The 23,181-nt window shown below is 44.2% G+C and overlaps 1 pseudogene; it reads right to left on the bottom strand.

The window, feature by feature from the left end:
- Nucleotides 1-13,166: 13,166 nt before the first annotated feature.
- LOC128326425 (toll-like receptor 3) lies at nucleotides 13,167-23,096 on the bottom strand (annotated as a pseudogene).
- Nucleotides 23,097-23,181: the final 85 nt, after the last annotated feature.

Raw genomic sequence — 23,181 nt, 5'->3', positions numbered from 1 at the left:
CCTGAGGGGAATATCTTGCAGTGCTCACACATCAAGTCTTCATATGCAACCAGGGCAGACCCTGCTTAGCTATGGGGACAAGTCAGGCTTGCTACCACAAGACCAGCTCTCAGATCACGTTGGATTCAGATCACGTTGAATCAATCACCATGGGGTGTATTCTTAATAACCCCCACCATGGCCACGAAGCTCATCATAGTTCTCGTTGATAACCAGTTCAGCTCTCCAGAGTCAGAATGAGGCAATAAATCTAGTGTCGCTTTATTTGCATCATGTAACCTTTACGCCAGCTTTGTTTAGCTGACACATGCTTGCATCACATACAAATGACCAGGCTCAAACTATTATTCTTTGGACACATTATGTGAAGACCCAGCTCCCTCGAGAAGTCCACAATGCTGGGGAAAGTTGAAGGAAAGCGAAGAAGAGGATAAGCAGCAGCAAGGTGGATGCACTCAATTACGACAGCAATGAATGCACCACTGAGAGACCTTAAAGGCCAAATTGAAGACAGATCATCCTGGAGAGAATCTATTCACCCACTTATCTTGTCTATCTTCCCCAAGATTGACTACCTGAAGGGGGAACAAGAGAGAGAGGGAAACCCAGATAAACCTATTGAAACACAAAACTCAGCAGAATAGATAGGTGACCCGTGTTCAGGCTGCCCTCCCTCCCAAACTGGCAGTGCCCCCTGCGGTGCCCTTCCCCCATGGCACCCCTTCCTTCCCCACCATGTGGTGGGGGAGCCCCTTGTATCCCTGCCCCATGGCGGTAGGCTGCAGCCACTGGGGCAGCAGTCCAGGGTAGGCTGCCCACAAAAGGAAGAGAAGGGGCTCCCTGTGTGTGCAGCAGAAAAAGAAGGCATGTATGTGTATGCATGTAGCCACCTAATGGCACAGCAGGGAAATGACTTGACTAGCAAGCCAGAGGTTGCCAGTTCAAATCCCTGCTGGCATGTTTCTCAACCTATGGGAAACACCTATGTCAGGCACCAGACTCTGCACCTATGCACCAGAAGAGTGTTTCTCAACCACTGGTCCGTGAACCATGAGCAGTGAGTGCCGGTCCGTGCTGGTCCATGAGGAATTAATCCCCCCACAAAACAATTCCGAGCTGGTGGGTCTCCAGAGCTCATTTCTAGGCAGGCAGCCCTCGCTGCTGGGATAACGTTCATTTCGAAGACGCTAAATGAGTGTTATCCCAGCAGCGAGGGCTGCCTGCCTAGAAATGAGCTCTGGAGAGCTTGCAGCAGCGGTGCCCTCCCCCCACCCCCGCGGCTTGAAATTGTTTGGCTTGAAATTGTTTGGGGGGATGCCTGGGGGTGGGGGCGAGCGGGGCGACTCCTTTACTAACTGCTGGTCCGGGAAACTGCGCACATAGAATGTACCGGTCCATGACTCCAAAAACGTTGAGAAACACTGCACCAGACTATGGGAAACACCTATATCGGGCAGCAGTAATGCTGAAAGGCATCATCTCACACTGCACGGGAGATGGCAATGGTAAACCTCTTCTGTATTCTACCAAAGACAACCACAAAGTGTATGTATGTACTGAGGGGAAACAGTTTATGCAAGCACAGCCACACAGGGCTGTCCCTAGGAGGGCGCGGGCCTGGGGGCAAATCAGCGTGTGCAGGCCAGGCCTCATGGGGAGGTGGTTATAGGGGAGAGTGTATATGCAGCCCACGTGGGGTCTGCTGTCTCCCACCTGCATAGAGAAAGCACATAGCCAACGGACGGCAACTTACACTTGCTTTGCAATTGTGGGTGGAGTGCCCAGAGTTCCTCCCGACTCCCAGCCTCCTCTGTGGGGCAGCCACTTGGGGACAGGGAGCATGTACAGCACAGATGGTTGAGGGAGGAATGCCCCCCATTGCCCACCCCACTGCTGCAGCAGGCAATGGGGTAGGCACTTCAATGGGGCAATGGGGGGCATCTGTGCAGGGCACCCCTCGCTGCCTCACCCACGCAGGGCAACCCTTGCCATGCCCGTATTTGCTGAATGTAACTAAATTTAATTCCAAGGTCAGAGAAAGTGGGGTGGTCAAAAGACATGCACAATACTTTCTACCTTGTTTCTAGGAAGACTGCAGGGGTCCTTCAAGTACACGTTGTTTTAATTCCCCATCAGTCACTTTTTTTCAAAAATTAAGAGTTTATTGAAGCTTGTTATCCCTTACCCCACCCCCAGTTGCTATTCTTTTCTTGTAGACTCAAGAATTTAAATACATGCTTAGAAGACCTGAAAAGGAGATTTGTGGTCTGTCCACTCTTGTTGGCTTTGAACTGATTTACTCTGCATATAATACTACAAAGTTATGCCAGATTGTTAAAAGTCTGTCCTTAAATTCCCCATCAATCACTTTGAGCATTTTTGTGTGATATTTCTCTGTATTCACAGGGGCACTGCATTCAGATAATAATATATAAGCATGCATTTTTATACTGTTACTTGACAATGTTGTTGTGGCAAGTTACTTTTTTAAAAAGTAGTGTTCATTTCCAAGAATTTCTGGTTGGATAGAACACAATAGCACTAAGCCAAAATTTCTATAATGTCTGCTTTTTAAAAACTTTAGTTCTTGTGTGCAACTTTAGGATTGGTTCAGAATTTTGGGATTACATTCTCAACCGTGTAATGTAACCTCCCTTCAAAAAATTACAGACTAATCCCTCCCCTCTTCAGGAGGTTTCATGCACCACACAGCGACCACTGTGGGGGTTATTAAGAATACACCCCATGGTGATTGATTCAACATGATCTGAATTAAAATCCGGGATATAAAGTATGCTGTAAATCCTGAGAACATATACACTGAGGGAATAACAACAACAACTATTATTATTACTACTACTATTACTACTACTATTACTACTACTAGTAGTAGTAGTAAGTGAAAACAAACAGCTCAGTCAGTTATTATTATACCTGGGAGATGCAGTTTTTTCGTGTAAAGAACCTAACATTTTCCTGTGCGCATCCTGTCATCGGGATATGGTGTTTCTTCCACTTTGGCCACAGTGGATATCGGCATCTGCAGTAGTTTCCTGCATGCAGGGATCTGTAGGAGGGGTGTAGCCACCATTGTGCGAACGGGTTCAAAGAACCCAGGCCGCCAATGGTAGGGACTGCTGAAGCCCCCGGAGGGGAATGACTAGGGTTCCAGAAGAGCCCCGAATGACCCCTCCCCCGCCCTCACCTTGGCTACCGGGAACCCCAAGCAAGGGCTCGCCGATCCTTTTCAGGCAGCGTTTGCTGCCTGAAAGTGTCTATTCCCCTTTCTCTCCCGAAAGGGATAATTGACGCTTTCAGGCAGCAAATGCTGCCTGAAAAGGATCGGCAAGCCCTGCCTGAAATGACACAGAAGCACTCACTCGGGCTCTTTGGAGCTCGAGGCCACGCCCCCTTTGTGGGTGACATCACACACAAAGCGGGCGTGACCTCAAGCTCCAAAGACCCCGAGCGAGTGCTTGTCAATCCTTTTCAAGCAGCACTTGCTACTTGAAAGCGTCAATTCTCCCTTTCTCTCCCTCTCTGGAGGAAGAGAAAGGGGAATAGATGCTTTCAGGCTGCAAATGCTGCCTGAAAAGGATCGACAAGCGCTCACTTGGGGCTCGTGGTAGTCCGGGCAGGGGGGTACTTTCGGGGCACATGCCGTGTGTGTGACGTCATGCGCACGAGACGTCAGCAGAGGGCTGCCGGGCGGGGCTGGACCCAGGCCGCCACTCGGCTGGTTCCACGCCTGATCCTTTTGGAGGGAGGGAGGGGCAAGTGCTGAGGAAGGACCTTCCCTCCGTCTGCTTATTCCTGGCACACACTGGGAGGAGCTTGATTGGTGAGTAGTTGGTGAGGTGGAGAACAGGGGAGGCATGCCCACTAGGGGCAAGTGAAGCAGCACCCTCCCATCTCCAAACAACCCCCCAACATAATAAATAAGTTTCCCTTCCTGCTCTTTCCCTCCTCTTTCTCACCTTTCTTTGCTTCCTCTGTACTATCTGTTTTTTGTAAGAAAAAAAGATTGAACATTTCCACAACCTGCCAGCAGAGGACCTCACCTTCCCTCCTCTGGCTGACTTGGCCCCATTTCCTATACATTTTCTTAAGCTGAGCACTGGGTGCTTTTCACACAGGACTTCTTTTTTTTAAGCATATGAACTTTATTAAGAAACAAGGGTTGGACACAGAATAAGGAATTGGGGGGAAATAGGGTGAAACTGGGAGTAAAGAAAGGAACACAGGAATTCAAAAGAAAATACAAAAAAAATTTACTAACTGACTAGCACTGAGTTTTACCTTAGTCTATCAGTAGGCAGGTCCTTGGCTGAGAGTGTTAATCTCTACAGCATCTCCCATGGAACACCCATTTGCAGATGGGAAAGGGTGACCACTGGCCAGGCTTTGTCCTCTAGCTTTAAAGCCATGAACCTGAGCTCAGGCGACAGTGGGTCTCACACCTGTTTGTAGTTCAAATAGAGTTCCCATTGCCCCCCCCCCCCAAATTCCAGGCTTCACCCAGATTTTAAGCATCTCACCCAGATTGCTTAGCCCGCCCAGATTCATGCAGATTTCAGATTTCACTTTAAAAATAAAAAGTAAGCTCTAGCTCTTGTAAGAATTGAATTATGGAGCAAAACGTGCAGCCACTATTCTGCTCATTCTGCTTTTTTTTCAAGCCAATTTACATAATATGCATAATACCTGGATTTGGAAAGCCAGAATATGTCAACCCTACGTTCAAAGAGTATTCTAATTTCCTCCCCTCTGGGTGGTGAGAGGCAAAGTGGCCCTACCTCCTGTGTCAGGACTTTTAAAGCCCTTTAGTTTGCATCTCCTCTGGAATGGAGGGGATCGGATGCATTCCCGAAGTCCATTCAAGCTATCGGGGAGCACTTCACACACAATTTGGGTTTTTAATTGCGCATTAAAGTGTAACCCGATTTAGATCTGGGGTAAAAAAAAAATCCACTTTTTGCATTGGTTTTTTTGGGGACAACTTCAAGTTCGCAGTAAAGCCTTGCAGTAAATGGCAGTGTGAAGAACTCCCTGGGAGAACAGCCGCTAAAAGGGAGGCTATTTTTAACAGGAGGAGACAGGTGACTGGGGCAGTCAAAAGTGCATGGATTTAGCTTTCTGTCCAGGCGCGGCCTTCTCTTGATTGAAGTTTTGGCTGGTGTGTGTGTGTGTATCTGTATTGGAGAGCCTCCCACCCACCCCAGCTAGCAGTCACCTTCTCTCCTCCCATGGTTTTTTTGAATCTCTCATTCCCTTCTTTCTCCCTTTCTGCAACATGTGCACTGGCGGGGGTGGGGGGAGGAAGAGAAGAGGGAGGCTTAAGGCTGGGCTAGGTCTGGAGTAAGGTTGTCTTTGCACAACGAACCCCCCTTTTCCCTACTCCATCTCCACAGCCTTTCATTGTCCCCTCAAGCCTTTATCTTGCTAGGGATTTCCTTCTTCTGCTGCCCAACCTGCTCTCCAATGTCTCCTGCCTATGGTGTTTTTTAAAAAAATAATGAAAGTCAGGGTTCCGCAAGAACCAACAGCGTGTGATTCCCTTTCTCCCCGCATATTAAATACCAAGCACCATCCTTGTTTCAAAAGGCTGCGTAGAATAAAGAGTTTAGATAAAGAGTGAAGATAAAGAATAAAGAGTTAAGATAAAGCAGCAGCTGGCCTTTCCTGGCTTCCTCTCTGCTCTGAAATGGGTTGGAAATGGAAGAAGAGGACAAAGAAGTGATAGCAGCACACCAGCTGCTAAGGACAGGCTGTGGTTCCTCTCTCTTCCTCCACTCAGGGACATAGAGGGAGCCCGTGTTCACCGCTCTCCCCGGTGGCCCCTTGGAGTGAGGGAAATAATGAAGAAAATAGGGAGGGGTGGATCTGGGAGGCCTCAGGCCCTCAGGAACGCTCCCCCCCCCCGGGTTCTTTGAACCCACATGTTCAATTATAACTACACCCCTGCCTCCACTCCACTGTTGCAGGGGTGGTGGTCAAATAAAATCAAAGCACCTCATCTAGGAGCTAGAGTTCAGTGTGGGAGGGGAAGGGAAGCAGGAGAAGCATCCCTGCAGGTCCTGAAAAAAACAAAATAATAAACTCTTCAGAGTGAGGGGGTGACGGGAGCAAATTAGAAAGGGAAGGAAGGAGAAATCTCATCAAGGGCTCCAAGCGAATTAGAGAGGGAAGGAAGGAGAAATCTCACTAAGCGCTCCAAGCAACCTACCCAAGCTCCTGGCTCACCCAACAGGCAGCTTGGGAGAGAGTTATACATATCTCCCCCCCACTGCCCCCCCCCCAGATCAAATAGCAGCGTGTTTGAGTTTGGAAATGTCATTATAGCATAGTGGAGGGTGGAGGTGAATGGTGGTGGTGGGCTGATATTCCAGAAATCCACCCAGCAAATGTTAAATAATAATATATTTTTTAAAAAGATGAAAGTGCAAACTTTGAAAAAAGCCGAGTTCCCCTCCACACATTGTGGGAGAAGTGTCATGGAAGATCTGAAATCTCGCCTTATTCAAGAAAAGCCACTGCAAATAAAGGGTTGGGTTTTTTTACCCTGGAGATAATCTAGGCTAGAATGCACAGCCTGAATTCTGAGGAAACCAGAATCATGTGTGAAGTGCTCCCCAATAACTCGCACCAACTTCGGCATGAATCCAGCCGATGTGCAAATGCACATACTCCATTCCAGAGGAGATTCGAGCAAAAAACCATGTGTGTAAAAGTTCATTGCAATTATATCCGCATTTACTTGGCAGTAAAGCCCCACTGAATTCTTTGTGACTATGGCCTAGTTCTCAAAAGCAGATGAGTTGGTAAACCTATTTCTTGACAGGGGCATGGCTACAATTGGACAAATATCTCTGGGCCCATAAGGGGGAAGGGCCCTCTGGCTAGGTGCAGCTCATTCTTTGCTCTCCTCCTCACCTCACACCTCAGAAAGTGGCAGGGACCCATCTTCACTTTTGGTCCCAGGGCCCATTCCAACCTTGCTACATCCCTCTTTCTTGACTATACCACTTCATGCATGCTCACATGCTTTAATGCTCCTCCATGGTGGTGGGGCGGGGGAGAATGCCCTGCATATAGAAAATGATATATCAGGAACAAAGATTCTAGCCACGTTGTCTCCTTGACCTGCTAGTTGTCTTTGTGAACTAAATTTGTTTGCATGGCAGATCATGTGCGGGAGAGGTTTCACCTACTGCCTGAAGTGGTACACTCCTTAAGCAGGTTTACCACCTCATTTGAGAAGTAGGCCTTGGTTACTTCCAAGAACATGCTTATGGGACTGCAGCTTAGAAACTTTACGCTGAGGCTATTCACACAACCGCTCGAAAGCAGGCTAAGGGAAGGCCAGCCTTCTTTCAAACGGTCATGAGAACCACCAGGGTTAGCCCACTTAAGTTCCCCCCCCCCCTTAAACAAGGTTAGCGAAGCAAGCTCTCCGCTAACCCCGTTTTGGCGATCATGAGTCGCCATGGTGCAGCTCCACAAATGTTTCTTTTTAGATTGTGAGTACATTGGGGCAGGAAACCATCTTATTTATGTATTATTTATTTTTCTATGTAAACCGCTTTGAGAACTTTGGTTGAAGAACATTATATAAATGTTCATAGTAGTAGTAGCTCCCAAACCTGGATAGAACATATTTTTTGATTGTTTGAATGATTTCATTGTTAATTCAGCAAATAGGTGTTATAAATGCATCTATCATCCTGAGCCAGACAGTACATGTGCCAAGGAGGATTAGCTGTAATCCTAATGTATACACACAGTATGGAAAATGCACTATGCTATCCTGTAATGTATGAAGGCACCCCAAAGTCAACTTCCATGTTACCAAAAAGTGGTTTCACAACAGAATCCATGGAAGGGGAGTCTTATATAGCAATAGTCACATAATTTTTAGATTGTGAGCACTTTGGGATCAGGGAATCATTTATATATTTTTCTATGTAAACTGCTTTGTGAACTTTTTCACAAAGATTACACGTAACCTCTTGACTTTAAAAATAAGCAGCAAACTCCCTGATCCACCCCAAAAGTGTGGTGCACAGCAAGGAGGGGATTAACACTTGCCTCAAGTGCCATTTTCATGCTGAAAATCACCCCCTCCACAGCAATTTGTACTCAAAGTAGCCCACAATTATCACTAGCGCAAGACAAGTATGTTTGCTCTAGGGCAGACACACCCGCATCCTTAGAGGAGTCCAAAACCTGATCCTTTATTCCTACGGAACTTTCCACTTTTTCAGCCCATGGTCTCAGATATCTATGGAAACTGCAGAGTATTTCAGATATACTTACTTGTAGGAAATATGAGCATAAGACAGATGTGCATTTGAATGTACCTTCCAGGGGCGTACCGTTAATAATGTTGGGAATTCTCTCTGGTAAGAGATACCCTTCTATTACAGCAGAGTGCACAGAGGCAAAACACAGCGGATTCTGCCCAGGCATGCGCGTCTGCTAAGAGCCAAAAGAAACTTGGAGCCATTTAATAGTTTCAAATCAATATAAGGAGTCTTTATTGGAGAACTCCATTCTAGATAGGAAAGTGGAGAGATAGAGTCTCTAATCTAGCTAGCTAGCTGGATGCAGACAGATGCTGTCTGCATCTCTGTGCACACATGGTGCAGAGAGAGGCAAGCGTGTGTGATAGGGAGAAGGAAGGGAGGCAGGCAGGCAAGAAGTCCCTGAGAGTAGCAATCTACATATCAAAGGGATAGTGTCAGAGCAGTAGAGAGGAGGAATGACCAATGTCTTGACCCCTCTAGCCCTCTGACTCATTAGTCTGTCCCCCTCTGTCATTGAGGCATGAGACAGCGCAGAGTCCTTCACTTCCAACAAATAAGACAAAGGGAGACAAATGTCTCCTGGCCCACAGCCTCTGAGGGGCCCCGAAGGCCAGTCCTGCCCTATCTCCACAGACAGGGCTTTCCGAGATGGTGAAGGGAAGGGAAGACAGGAAGGGAAGAGGTGCCCATGCCGGAGACAAGTGTAGAGACAGAGAAGAGACTCCTGTACTGGAGACTTTGTTGTCTCTCTTTCTGTGTCTTTTCCTCACCCTGCTCCCTCAAAAACAGGTGAGTAAGACCGTGAGAGCAGAGGAAGAGATGTTGTCTCAGAGATGGGTAGTGCTGGAGACAGAGTCCTTCATATTAAACGCTCCTTTGCAAGAGGAGGGTGGTGGTGGAATTCGCCTCCTGAGTTAGGGGATGGGGATGAATGTGTTGGCTGAGGCTGATTTTTGGAGAAGAAACAGCAAAGAGGTCAGAGAGGGGAATCAGAGCAGTTAAAGATGATATGATGTGAAATGTTTCAATTCAAAAGGTTGTGGATATTTTATATGCCCTTTTTGATATTAATAACACTGAATTTTGTTTGTATATTTTTAATGTGATGCATTGTTCATATTACTACTCGTTTTAAATGAACAAATGAAAAATATTGGTGTTTAAAAAATAAAAATAAAAATCCCGCCATGCTACAGCCCTGACAAAAATGGTTAAGCTTCGAACAGAAGCTTCATTTGGAACCCACAGAAGGGGAGGAGAGCTGGTCTTGTAGTAGCAAGCATGAATTGCCCTCTTGTATTTCACAAAGCTGATACTGTTGTATTATTTGGTTCTGCTGCTGTTTACACCTTGTAACTGTAGTCTCCTGTCCTCTGTTAATCTGCTACACTATATTACACATGTCCTTAATGTTCTTCTGCAGCAGAGACATGGGTCCAGGAGAAGGAGATGAAGGCAGCAAGGGGCCCATTTTAAAATCTCGTCTCCAGGCCCACTCCAACCTTGGTATACCCCTGGTACATTCAAATGCAGATACTGTTCAGAACCCCATTGCTTTCAGTGCGGTGCACATCTGGATGCATACTTAAATTTGCATTCCATAACATTCTCAAACAGACAGCTAACTTGTGCAAGAATGTCCTTATCTTATCTCCATTTTCGCCACTCCAACTAGCTTACACAAGAATGCAAGCATCCAACTGCCAATATTTGTCCCACCAGAAAGTAAATTGCTTAGTACTTGAAATAAGGGGAGTTCAGAACTGTAGTGCCAAAAGTATTACTATATCTGGCTCAGAAATCATAGCTGTTGGATTACCCCAGAAAAACAATATATGTTTACACAAGCAAAACAATATATGCCTGTTAGTTTTCTACATATATAATTGCACATAGGATTTTGACTTGTATTTCTGAAGTCAATTATCAAACCATTAGAACGTCAGTAACACATTTACTTAAACTAGTTTAATTTTTCTGGAAACTCATTTTGTATCAATTCTGCATCTTCAGGACATGTCTCATTTTGTCTCATCTTTTGTCTCATTTTATAGTAGAAATCTGCAAGGCTGTAATTTGTGATAAGCTGGAATCAGAAATTCCTATGACTGGGATCCAAAGAGTTACTTCAACATACTCTGTAGAATTCCCCCACTCCCCGATGAGCAGAAACCCATGCCATATCACAAACTACCTATGAGCCTTCCTCCCTGTTCAAAAAGAGGGCTTCCATTTGGCATGGGTAAAGGTTGTTCCAAAAACACGAGTTCACATCTTTTGGATCTAGGCCATCATCAATTCTATTTTGTCATAGTGAATGACCTCTGAGATTCTCTTTAAAAAACAAAAGTGTAATGGACCTGGGGGAACGAGGCATTACCACCTCGAAGCCTCCTCAGCTTTCATGACTTAAACTAGAAGGGAGAATTTGTCACTTCGACTGAAAAGAAGATCAGAAAGATGAGATGAGAGCATCACAATGAAGATAATCCAATTACTGTAATTAAGGAATCATCCCTTACATACCAGTTCATCTGTAAACAATGTCCTTTCTTTTCAACTTAAGATCTTTTGTAATCTACCCTTTAGGATGTAAATTCATATATAAAAGTTATTGTTCCTCCCTATATCCTAACTTTTATTATAATCTTTTTAAAAATCAAGCTTTTTGAAATTGACATATTTTACAACTTATCACTTATCACATGTATCATTGGGAAATAATTTTAAAGTGTTTTCTATACATGGAGATATTTTGTTGTCTGAAATTTGTAGTTTTCCAAATCAGATCACAAATCCTGAAATACATATCCTTTTGATTATCATGCAACACATATAATTTGAACAGAAAGAGGAAAGAGAAAAATGAAAATATATAGTTCTCTAAGACATTGTCCTGGAGGAGGGATGATTCTGAACTCCCCAAACCTGACATAAAATATATGAAAACAAGAGTCTATTATTGTCAGATAAATTTAATGATACACAGCAGGAGATGTGATCTGAAGATATTCATATTTTTCTTAAAGAATGCTGTGCAGAGATGCCAGTTTCTCCCAAATCAGTTTATATTCAGTTCATCAAGGCTGCTGGCTTATTAAGGAACTATATTGATCAGTTCAAATTGAACTTGCATATTTTTCTTCCACATTTAACACTCTATGGCAAAACCAAAGGAATTCTAGAAGACTTGCCACCAGGGGTGGACTGGGGCCACTGAGAGGGCAGTGGAATGTATGTGGGGAGGGTGCCGGGTTTTGAGCAGAATGAGTAATTAAGGGTGGGAGTATTCACTGCTGCTGAGTGCAGCAGGGCACAGGGGCGCCCCCATAAACAGTAGCAATATCCTTCCTCCAGTGCACAGACTTTTAATTCATTACAGGTCAGTGATCCCCCTCATAATCTCAAGGGCTGTTTTAAAAGCCACAGAAGCACATACAGCACCTTATGTCTACAGAACCCAGGTCACAGGGTATGTATGCTCTAAAAATAGTATCTTCCGGAATCTGCCATCTAGCACAGCTGAAGGGAGGACATCATAGAGATGGAAGTAATTACTAGGAACTACAAATTCTGTTTTGTTTTGTTAATTCAAGCACTCAGGCCTAAAGGTAACTTCCTAACATGAAACTTCAAGAATCAGCCAATAAGCTTCTAAATTCTACAATTTAAAAAATGTTGCAACTACATTGACAATTAGCATTGCAAGAACTGTTGCAATCAGGAAAAAAAAATCAAACCACAACCTGTGGTTCAAACGTTGAACAGATTATTTGTGCAAGATGTTGCAGAACAATCCTTTGCCTGTTGAGTGGGGTCTGAAAGAGCAACTGCCAAAGTGCATAGATATTTCTTAGTGCACATGCACTACTTCCGGTCACTTCCAGTCCGAGGAGTGGATGGGGCGGCAGGGAGGTATGCTACTGTCCCGCTGCACCAGTTTTTATGCGACCGCTGGCAAGGGAAACATGGTGCACCCTCCCCCTCCCTTAAAGTTATCCCCCCGCTTTTGATCTCTTCAAACCACCTGGTGTAAAAGGGCACATCCCTACCCTTTCCTCGCGTCCTTATGATTGGCTGGCTATGTGCTCAAATTCAGCCCACCCCTCTCTCAGCCCAAATGATAGGCTCAGCAACCACGACTGAGCCTGAGCACGTAGCTAGCCAATCACAGGGAGAGAAGGGAGGGGCACAGCCCAGCCAGGAGTATGCTCTAAGTCCTGGTAATGTGGCTTCAGAAGGAAGGAAGGAAGGAAGCCAATCAGCCAGCCAGTCATTTCGTATTTTTTGCTGGCAAAATTTACCTGTGGGTGTCACCGTTCCTGCCTGCTTACCTACCTTGGTTCCCATAGATTAATAAAGTAATCTTTTAGAGAGAACAATCTCGCCTCTTGTGTGTGCATGCCCAGAGACTCTGGAGGTGCCGCTTCCCACGAGCTGACCACTTGGCTGAGCTCCTTAAAGGGAAGCTTAACCAAAGGGGTGAACAAAGCCTGGCTCCCGTTCTGTAAGGATAGAGGGGATCCTCGTAGGGGTGGGGTGGGGTTCCAGCCCAGAGTCCTCTCTAGAAGCAGAGAGTGGTGGCTGGCAGCAACTACTGGATGCCTCACTGGAGGAGGGGTGAGTGAGTGAAACTGCCTAAACTCTAGTGAGGGCTTCCTTCGCAGACTGATAAAGAGATGGATGGGTAGATAGATAGAAGGTACCCAAGTTGAAGCTTTGAGATAGAAAGGGGACATCTTTATTAAAAGGTTGAAAGCCCCTGTACTGGTCTATCAGAAGATTGTAAAACCATAAAGCCATTATTATGGCTTGCTACAGCTCTTCAGTCTCAGTAGACTGAAGATATCTCTGTCAAGACTACATGCCTTCCATATAGTTTTTACCTCCATTAGGGGGTTTGACGACGTCCAATGTTTTTAATGAAGTGTTGCTAAGGAAGTACAGTCTTCTTTCTTTAACTCAGCAATTTTATTCTCCGACATGACAAGCTCTTGAAGGCTCTACAGTTGTTGTTGAGATCCTAGTTTGGCAGTGATTAGATTATTATGAGAGACACCCAGCAAGTTCAAATTCTGAGGAAGAGAAAGAAAACAATTACAGCGTAACAAAGTGCATACCATTTAGACTCAACTTTAGGCTAGCTGAAGTAAGGCAGACGGTAACTAGAACATAATTTCCAAGGCCATTTCAGAGGCAGTCAAGTCCAATCAATTACAGCAAGACATTCCTTCTAAGAGCAAGGATGGTGGCCCCCATGCTGATCAGTGTGGTGGCAAAACAGGACCACACAAAAAACAAAAAGGAGATATATCTGCATATGGTGGGGGTGGGGCCTCGAAGATATGCAGAAGCAGATTACTTTTAAAATAAAGCGCCCCACCTGCGCCCCTGGTGGCGCAGTGGTAAAACTGCCGCCCTGTAACCAGAAGGTTACAAGTTCAATCCTGACCAGGGGCTCAAGGTTGACTCAGCCTTCCATCCTTCCGAGGTCGGTAAAATGAGTACCCAGAATGTTGGGGGCAATATGCTAAATCATTGTAAACCGCTTAGAGAGCTCCGGCTATAGAGCGGTATATAAATGTAAGTGCTATTGCTATTGCTAAAATTAAACCTATTTTAATATACCATTTCACAGTCTGTCTCCTTGTTTCCTTCTGTCTTTCTGGTGCTGCCTTCCTTTCTTCTAGATGCCTCTTTTTCTTTTATTTTCATTTTATCATTACAAAGAACACTCTGGCTGAATTTGAGACAATCCCATTGGGGGTGGGTGGTGGGTGGGAGGGAACCACAACACTTTCATTTTAAACAATAGTCCTAATGGGATGAGATTGCTAACCAAGCAGCCTTTTGAAGAATTAAAAAAAAACAGAATTGAGGAAATTTTCCCTTCATCGGTTTAGGTGAAAAGATACAAAATTCCAAGAAGGAAATCTGTGTAGTGATCATCATACAAGTAAACACCTGTCATAATTCATAATATGTGACAATAACTGAGGCATGTAGTTTGTTGCATGAGCATGCAATCGACATAGCCAAACATAGCTTCCACAAACGTGCATACTGCAAAACACAAACACATGTATGGATAATGTATGTATGTATACATTAGATGGGAACTGCTTGCTAACTCTTACATAGGAAGTGGCAAACATTCCATATGCTTATGGATCAGAAACTGGGGGAAGGGGGAAATGCAGAGGGTAGGGGAACAAATGGGACTATCTGATGAATTTGAGAGCAATCAACACACACACCCTAGTTCGCTCAATCCTGAGCTCTGAGGTTAAATCTCAGCTACAGTGAGCAAAGCCCTCTACTTGATAATGTAAAGGGTTGATGCCAGTCCAGATAACAGTTAGTTATCTACATGAAACCGCTGAGAGAGATCATCAGGAGATTTGGTGCAGGGATTTATCGGTATGCTGATGACACCTAAATCTTTTTCTCCATGTCAACATCATCGGGAGAAGGCATAACCTCCCTAAATGCCTGCCTGGAGGCAGTGGTGGGCTGGATGAGTGGTAACAATCTGAGGCTGAATCCAGATAAGACGGAGGTACTTATTGTGCGGAGTCGGCACTCAGGAGATGATTTTGATCTGCCAGTTCTGGATGGGGTCACACTTCCCCAGAAGGAACAGATACGCAGTCTGGGGGTGATTCTGGACACAAACCCCTCCCTGGTGTTCCAGGTTGAGGCAGTGGCCAGAGGTGCCTTTTATCAGCTTCAGCTGATACGCCAGCTGCGTCCATTTCTTGAGATAAATGACCTCAGTACAGTAGTTGGTCACTTCCAGACTTGATTACTACAATGCGCTCTGTGGGGCTGCCTTCGTACATAATCTGGAAACTGGAGTTGGTCCAGAATGCGGCAGCCAGGTTTGTCTCTGGATCATCTTGGAGGGTATATCACTCCGATCTTAAAAGATCTACACTGGTTGCCGATAAGTTTCCAGGCAAAATACAAGGTTTTGGTTATAACCTACAAAACCCTAAACAGCTTGGGCCCTAGTATTTAAGAGAACATCATCTTTGCTATGAACCACAATGCCCATTGACATCATCTGGAGTTTGTCTGCAGTTGCCACCAGCTCATTTGGTGGCTACTCGGGGACGGGCCTTCTCCATTGCTGCCCCGTGGCTTTGGAACACACTTCCTGCTGAAATAAGAGTCTCCCCATCAATTACATCTTTTACAAAAGCAGTCAAGACACATGTGTTCACTCAGGCTTTTAATTAGATATTGTTTTAATTGTGTTTTTAATAGTTTTAACACTGTAAATTTTAATTGTCTTAATGTTTTAATCTTTTTATCTGTTTTTGTTGTTTTGTTGTAAACCGCCCAGGGACTTGTGTTTTGGTTGGTATATACATGTTTTAAATAAATAAAATAAATAAATAGTTGGGTAGCTGGACCACTGGTCTTACTCTGTTTTAAGGCTCCTTAAATCCCAGTATGTCCTATGCCCTACCCATATCCTGCTCTGCTAATCTTAATCTGGCCATGCCATCATCCACCCAATGACAACGAAAACTGTATCTTACCTTTAGATGTTTGAAAGGGTCATTTTTTAATTTTTATTACATTGAATCTCAAGTTAAGCTCTTTCAGATCGGTACAAGAAGTAAACATATTATCAGGAAGTTCATGCAGCTGATTGTGCTGCAACTTCAACACTTTTAGCAAAGGCAAATTCTGGCAAAGTTCTGAATGTAGTTTAGAGATGATGTTGGATCTTGCATCCAAGTAAACAAGCTGACTGTACTTTGTAAGGGTTTGAAGGCAACAGTGCTTTCAGCTGGTTATGAGAAATATCCAAGGCTGTTATGTTTGTTGAAAGATCAGAAGGAATTTGGGTCAATTTCAAGTGACTACAGTCTGCCATCTCATTTGTGATTTTACAAGTATTTCCAGCTGATCCATACTGAACACAGAAGATCACAAAGATGAAAGACAAACACAAATAAAAAGATTCTTCATTTTCCTGGGGGGGAAAGGTACAATTTTAACATTAATGCTTGCTTTTCAAAAATATGTATAGAGGAAATACAAGCAAGCATTAATAGCTGGAAACCATGGGTTGAATCAAGACCCCTGGTCGTCAGTCGACAACCTGTTGTCAATTGACAACAAACCCCATCCTTTGTTTCTTGAAAAGATCACCAATGAAGAGAAACACACACACACACAGAGAAGTGCTACCCCCACTCAGTTCCCTGGCACATTCTGAACCCCCATCTCTCCTTGGAGTGGGAAAGCTAATTGAAGTTAAGTTATGCCACAGAGAGGAGGATACCTCTCCCCCCAGAAGCACCTTACCTTGACTCCCTCCTTTCTTTCACTATCCCTACAAGTGGACTAAATGTGGTTCAAATCAGTTACGTGGTCCACAAATTAGACCTCTTGCGCCTCAAAAGTTCACACATCTGCCATCTTGGATCAGGGTGGATTACATCATTACAAACTACACCACTGAGATGTAAAAGGAGGAGAGCTGGTCTTGTGGTAGCAAGCATGACTTGTCCTCTTAGCTAAGCAGGGTCCACCCTGGCTGCATATGAATGGGAGACTAGAAGTGTGAGCACTGTAAGATAGTCCCCTTAGGGGATGGAGCTGCTCTGGGAAGAGCAGAAGGTTCCAAGATCCCTCCCTGGCATCTCCAAGACAAGGCTGAGAGAGATTCCTGCCTGCAACCTTGGAGAAGCTGCTGCCAGTCTGTGAAGACAATAATGAGCTAGATAGACCAATGGTCTGACTCAGTATATGGCAGTTTCTTATGTTCCTATGTTCCCTATGTATCACTCACCAACTATACCAAATTTGGATCAAATCAGTTAGACAGTCCACAAGTAAGCCTACTTGCACCTCAAATGTTCATGTGTCCACCATCTTGGATAAGGGGGATGATATCATCACAGACTATGCCATTGGGGGATCCCTATATATCCCTACAGCTGCAGCAAATTTGGTTCAAATTGGTTAGGCGGTTCACAAGTTAGCCCACTTGCACCTCCAAAGTTTACACGTTTGCCATCTTGAATTGGGGTAAATAACTTAATCACAAACTATGCCATTGAGATGTCCCTATGTGTCCCTACAACTGTACCCGATTTCGTTCACATTGGTCCAGATGTTGCCAAGTTGATGTGCGGGACAAACACATGGATGGACACATACACGGAGTGCCGGGTGATTTCATAAGCCTAGGCTAAAACATTATTTAAACCCTCAGGAAATCAAGACTTAATTAGTTCATGTTGCAAAGTTACATTGTTTTTAGTGGCACTCCAGAACAACACAGACACATATTGAAGTCATAATTAATGTCAGTCTGAATAATGTAGATCCCAAGGCATGTAAAGTTTTCATAAAGTAATATAAATTCAATACATGAATCAGACCCTCTTGACCATGAATACCTGTTGCTCATTCAGGGAACATCAAAAAACAAACAAGTCATAGATCTCAATTGAAGTACATTTAGCAGTTATTTTGAAGACTTTTGTCCCACATTTTTACACAAGGTATCCAAGTTGGATACAAAATATATAGCAGAAAATTAACACATTAAAAGTTTATAAAGATTAAGCTCAGATGCAAACAGACTAATAAAACCAGCAGAAATTAGAAAACCAATTTAAAAGGCTACATCAGAAAAAGCCTACTGAAAAAAGTATGCCTTTGCTTGTCGAAGACCAAGAACCTGTAGCCAGGTGAAAGTCCTTTGACAGGGCATTTCATCGTCTTGGCTCCACAGCTGAAAATGTTCTGTCCATTGTACTGCTTTGCTGTACTTCAGACAGCAGGGGAATCACAGACAGGGCCTTAGTAGGTTATCTCAAGAATGGGCAGACTCCTGTGAAAGGAGGCAATTCTGGTTCTAGTTGTTTAGGCCTTTCAACGTCAAAACCAACCACGTTTTGTTGGTTTGTGTGTGTGTGGTCTAAAATTATCTTATTAAAAATTAAACTTTTTAATTTTAATTGTTGAAACGTTTTAATCTTTTATTGGCTGTTTCTAATGCTTTGTAAACCGCCCAGAGAACTTGCATTTTGGGCAGTATAGAAATGTATCAAATAAATAAATAAATAAATAAATAAATAAATAACATGCCCAATCATAGAACAGTCTGTTTAGGGCACCAGGAAACGTGTGTGTGTATACACACACACATATACATATACAGTATACATATTTTATATATATATATATATACATACACACACACTTTATACATATAACTCTATAAAACTATAACTCTATATAACTCTCTCTCTCTCTCTCTCCACACACACACACACACACACATTATCTGATTTATCTGTTATCTGATAACTGTTATCTGATTTGGCATGTTATTTGACCTCTTTATACAATTTTTTTTAAAAAAAATCTTCATCATAGCAGGATTTTTCAACTCACCAGGTTCCAGCATTCAAAATTGCATCAGCAGAACAAATGTTTCTTATCAGCCACAATAAGTCATGAATACCAAATAGCTCAGGACCGCCCTTATGCTTTTGAAGCATAAGAAGCACAAGAAGTCGTTTCTAGCCATGTGGCACTTCCGCCTTGTTAGTGCTTGTCCAAAGGTCAGCTCCCGCTTTGCCACACCTAGTTAAGCTACTTGCTAGCCTGGACTTGCTGCAGAACAGTTGCCGTTTTTGATTGTGCCAGTCTTACTGGTCCAGCTAGTGCCTAGATGGTGGTCTGGACTAACAGGGACGAACACTGGTCTAGGACAGCATATGTGGCTTGGATGCTGGTGGGTGCAGAGAATCAGTGTGCCTGCCTGGCCCTGCAAAAAACCATCTGCATGGAAGTGTCCTGAATTTTTCAGCAGCTGCTTCAAGTTCTATGCCTTGTTTTGGCACAGACGCAAAAGTTCTGCTTATTTACAAATTGCTGTGTTAGCCCCTGGACACACTTCCACCAACTAAAGAAGTGCACTGGCCTTCTTACCCTCTGTTCTCAACCCCTCTCCCAGTTTGCCCTTTTTAAATAAGGGTCAAGTTGTGCCATCCAGTCGTGTCAACTACTGGAGACCACAGAGCCATGTGGTTTTCTTTGGTAGAATACAGGAGGGGGTTACCATTGCCTTCTCCTGCGCAGTCTGAGATAGTTCTGCATTAAAGGAGTTAGAACAGTCTGCAGCCTGAAAAATTATGTAGCTGTGCCTGCCTCAGGTGCAGGGGCAGCCCAAGGTATTGTAGCACCTGAGGCCAGGTGGAGGGGGCAGTTTCCTTAGTCTCCTCTTCTCTCCTCATGCTTCTTGCTTGCTTTATGAAGAGTGTGAGGAGAGACGAGCCGGGGTGTAACAACAATTTATCAAGCGGGGGGGACAAATTTTCCTAGGCCTCCAAGGGAGGGCCCCCCCCACTTCCCTCTGAGGAAGGGGTGGCAGGGCCCCATCTTCACTCTTTGTCCCAGGGCCCATTCCAACCTTGCTATGCCCATGGAGATAGGCAGCCTTCTATTTTCTTCCCACACTCCATTCTAAGCTTGCCAGGGCCAGATAGGTCCCGAAAACTGCTCCAATGGCAGTGGTGGGACATTTTGTTGCCCTGCTGCAAGGTGTTCAATATTCCACCACCTGAGGCAACCACTTCATGAGAACCACACCTGCTCAGGTGTCCTACTGAAACTTTACTAACCTGAATGTGACACTCTGTTTGAAAGCCTGTCTGAACATCACAGCCACATGGCACCTTCCCATACTCACCTCTCTGTAGAGCTTTTTCAGATGGCGACTTTACAGCTACTTTACTTTGGGAGGGTGGGTGTATGTTCACATATCAGCCAGATTTACCCCAAATTACGTGAGATATTTTCAGAGAGCACTTCACACATGATTTTGGGTTTTCTCTCCATATTGGAACCCAGCCCGATTTATGTCCAGGGTTTAAAAATCCTCTTTTTGCATCAGAGTATCCATTATGCCCCCAACTCTCAGTAAAGCCTCGTGGTAAACCCATAATAAAGTCTGAAAAAGCTCATTATGTTGGTTAAAACAGTGGTGCATCAGCTGGTAACCTCCAGGCTTGACTACTGCAATGCACTCTATGTGGGCAGGGGCGTATCTAGGATAGGGCAGTCAGGGCACGTGCCCCGGGCACGACTTGAAGCAGGGCGCCATTTTTAAAAATTTAATTTTTTAAAAAATGTCCACCAAAAACAAAATGGCCACCGTACATGGTCAAATGGCCTCTGTGAGGCCCTAGGCCAGGCCAGGCCTTGCAGAGGCAGCGAGTTTGTTTCTAGCAGCCATTTTTTAAAAAGAAAATATTTTGAAAAATTACCACCGCACATGCTCAAATGGTCCCTGCGAAGCTGTAGAGGCCAGAGGGGAACCTTTGCAGACACCCCCACAGCCTTTAGGAGGCCCCCCAAAGGGGCTACAGGTAAAAAAATTTTTTTTTAATTTACTATAATATGTCACTGTACACATATTCAGATTGGCACTATGTACAGAGAATCAGGGCTTGTGAATACTGAGCTGAAGCTTATGAGCTAGGAATGTATTCATTTGCTCCTACTTTACTTCTTGTGATAAGTGAGTTAAATGTGATGTCAATAATATTAATGGTGAGTTTGTCTTTAAATCAATGTGAAATCCTGAGTATTAAGGCCCACTGGGAGTTTCTTGCTCTCTTTCTCTCATTTTAACTGTCTTTCTGAAATACTAGAATATATTCCAAGCAGTGACACAGTTTACTCTGCATATCCTTTAATTATTTTCAGAGTATCTGGGAAAAGTCAAATTCTCCATTTATTTTTAAAACTTATGTAATAGTGATGCTACAATGCATAGTAGAGAATTAGACAGGCACTTCTGTTTAGTTTTCCAAGTACACCTCCACGTAGTATTTGGGTATTTCATGAGCCCCAGCATACTGAAATTTGTAGTTTTCCAGCATGTTTTGGTCTGGCTACGTCCACTGCTAAATAGTTTTTGAAATACTAAAAGATTAACGAGCTTGACTTGTATTTTTTAGCTGATATTATGGTAAAGTTATCTGAAAGATGGGTGTCAGATGTTTGGACAGGGGGCGCAATTTCAGTGCTTGCCCTAGGCGCTATTTTCCCTAGTACGTGGGGTTGCCTTTGTACGTAGTTCAGAAACTTCAGTTAGTTCAGAATGCGGCAGCCCGATAGGTGTCTGGGGCAACTTGGAGAGACCATATTATGCCCATTTTGAAACAGCTGCAATGGCTGCTGATATGTTTCCGGGCAAAATACAAAGTGATGGTTATTACCTTTAAAGCCCTGAACGGCTTAGGTACGAGTTATCTTAGAGAACGCATTATTTGGTACGATCTCCACCACACATTAAGGTCATCTGAGGAGGTCTGTCTTCAGTTGCCACCAACATGTCTGGTGCCGACTCAGAGGTGGGCCTTCTCTGTAGCTGCTCCTGGGCTGTGGAATGTGTTCCCGGCAGAAATCGTAATCTGAGTTCATTAATGGCCTTCTGGAGAGCCCTTAAGACCTATCTGTTTGGCCAGGCCTTCCTGGGTTTTTAAACTATTTTTAAACCGTAAAGGTTTGGCCTGGTTTTCCAGGGTTTGAAAAACTGTTTTAATTATGGTTTTATGTTTTTACAGTTTTCTATTTTAACAGTTAGTTGGTTTCAGTGTTGTTTTTTATGTAAACTGCTCTGAGCCATTTTTGGAAGGGTGGTATAGAAATCAAATCACATCACATCACATCAATCAAGCAAGCAATGAATCAAGTCCAATTTCCCTGCATTCCTTGTGCCAGTCCACCATGAAGACTAGTTTGAGTAGGTGGCTGGCTGGTGGCAGAGCAGGATAGGGCACGACCACGCAGATAACTAACCAGTGCAAAGATACAGCTACTGCAGCAGTTTTATTCTGAAAGGGCACTATGCATCATTTAAAAACAGGAGAAATAAATAAAAGCATTGATTGATTTGTTTGTTGGTTGGTTGATTAAGTGCTGTCAAGTCAGTGTTGACTCTTAGTGGCCACATAGATAGATTCTCTCTAGGATGATCTGCCTTCAACTTGACTTTAAAGTCTCTCAGTGGTGCATTCATTGCTTTCGTAGTCAAGTCCACCCACCTTGCTGCTGATCTTCTTCTTCTCTTTCCTTCAACTTTCCCCAGCATTATGGACTTCTCAAGGGAGCTAGATCTTCGCATAATGTGTCCGAAGTATGACAGTTTGAGCCTGGTCATTTGTGCCTCGAGGGAAAATTCTGGATTGATTTGTTCTATGAGACATTTATTTGTTTTCCTGGCTGTCCATGGTATCCTCAAAAGTCTTCTCCAGCACCAAAGTTCAAAAACGTCAATGCCTTTTCTGTCTTGCTTCTTCAAAGTCAGAGCGGATCCATCCCCTGAGGGGAATATCTTACAGTACTCACACTTATAGTCTCCCTTTCGTATGTAACCAGGGCAGACCTTGCTTAGCTAAGGGGACAAATCATGCTTGCTACCACAAAACCAGCTCTCCTCTCTGTCTGCCATCTTGGATCGGGGTGGATGACATCAACAAAAAATACACCATTGGGGCATCTCTATGTGACCATTTGGTCCATTAGTATTAGGGATGTACACAGAATGTTTCATGCACATCTGGAGGGGGGGGTAGAGGGTGATGGCTTTAAAAGGAAGGCAGGTCTTACCTGCCCCTCCGTTGCTCTGCCGCAGCCCCCACAGGCGCTGTCAGTATAAAACAACACTGCTGTGGGATGGCACGGGCAGCAGAACAGCAGTAGAGGGGCAGGTAAGACCTGCCTTCCTCCTTTTAAAGCTACTGTCATGTCCTTACCCTTGGATAGTGAAGAGGAGGATGAAGTTGGCAACCCTCCAGAAGAGCAAGAGGAGGAGAGTTCATTTGTCGGGCTG

This window comes from Hemicordylus capensis, chromosome 5, assembly GCF_027244095.1.
Source record: "Hemicordylus capensis ecotype Gifberg chromosome 5, rHemCap1.1.pri, whole genome shotgun sequence".
NCBI classification, from domain to species: domain Eukaryota; kingdom Metazoa; phylum Chordata; class Lepidosauria; order Squamata; family Cordylidae; genus Hemicordylus; species Hemicordylus capensis.
This window is presented reverse-complemented; position numbering and strand designations above follow the sequence as displayed.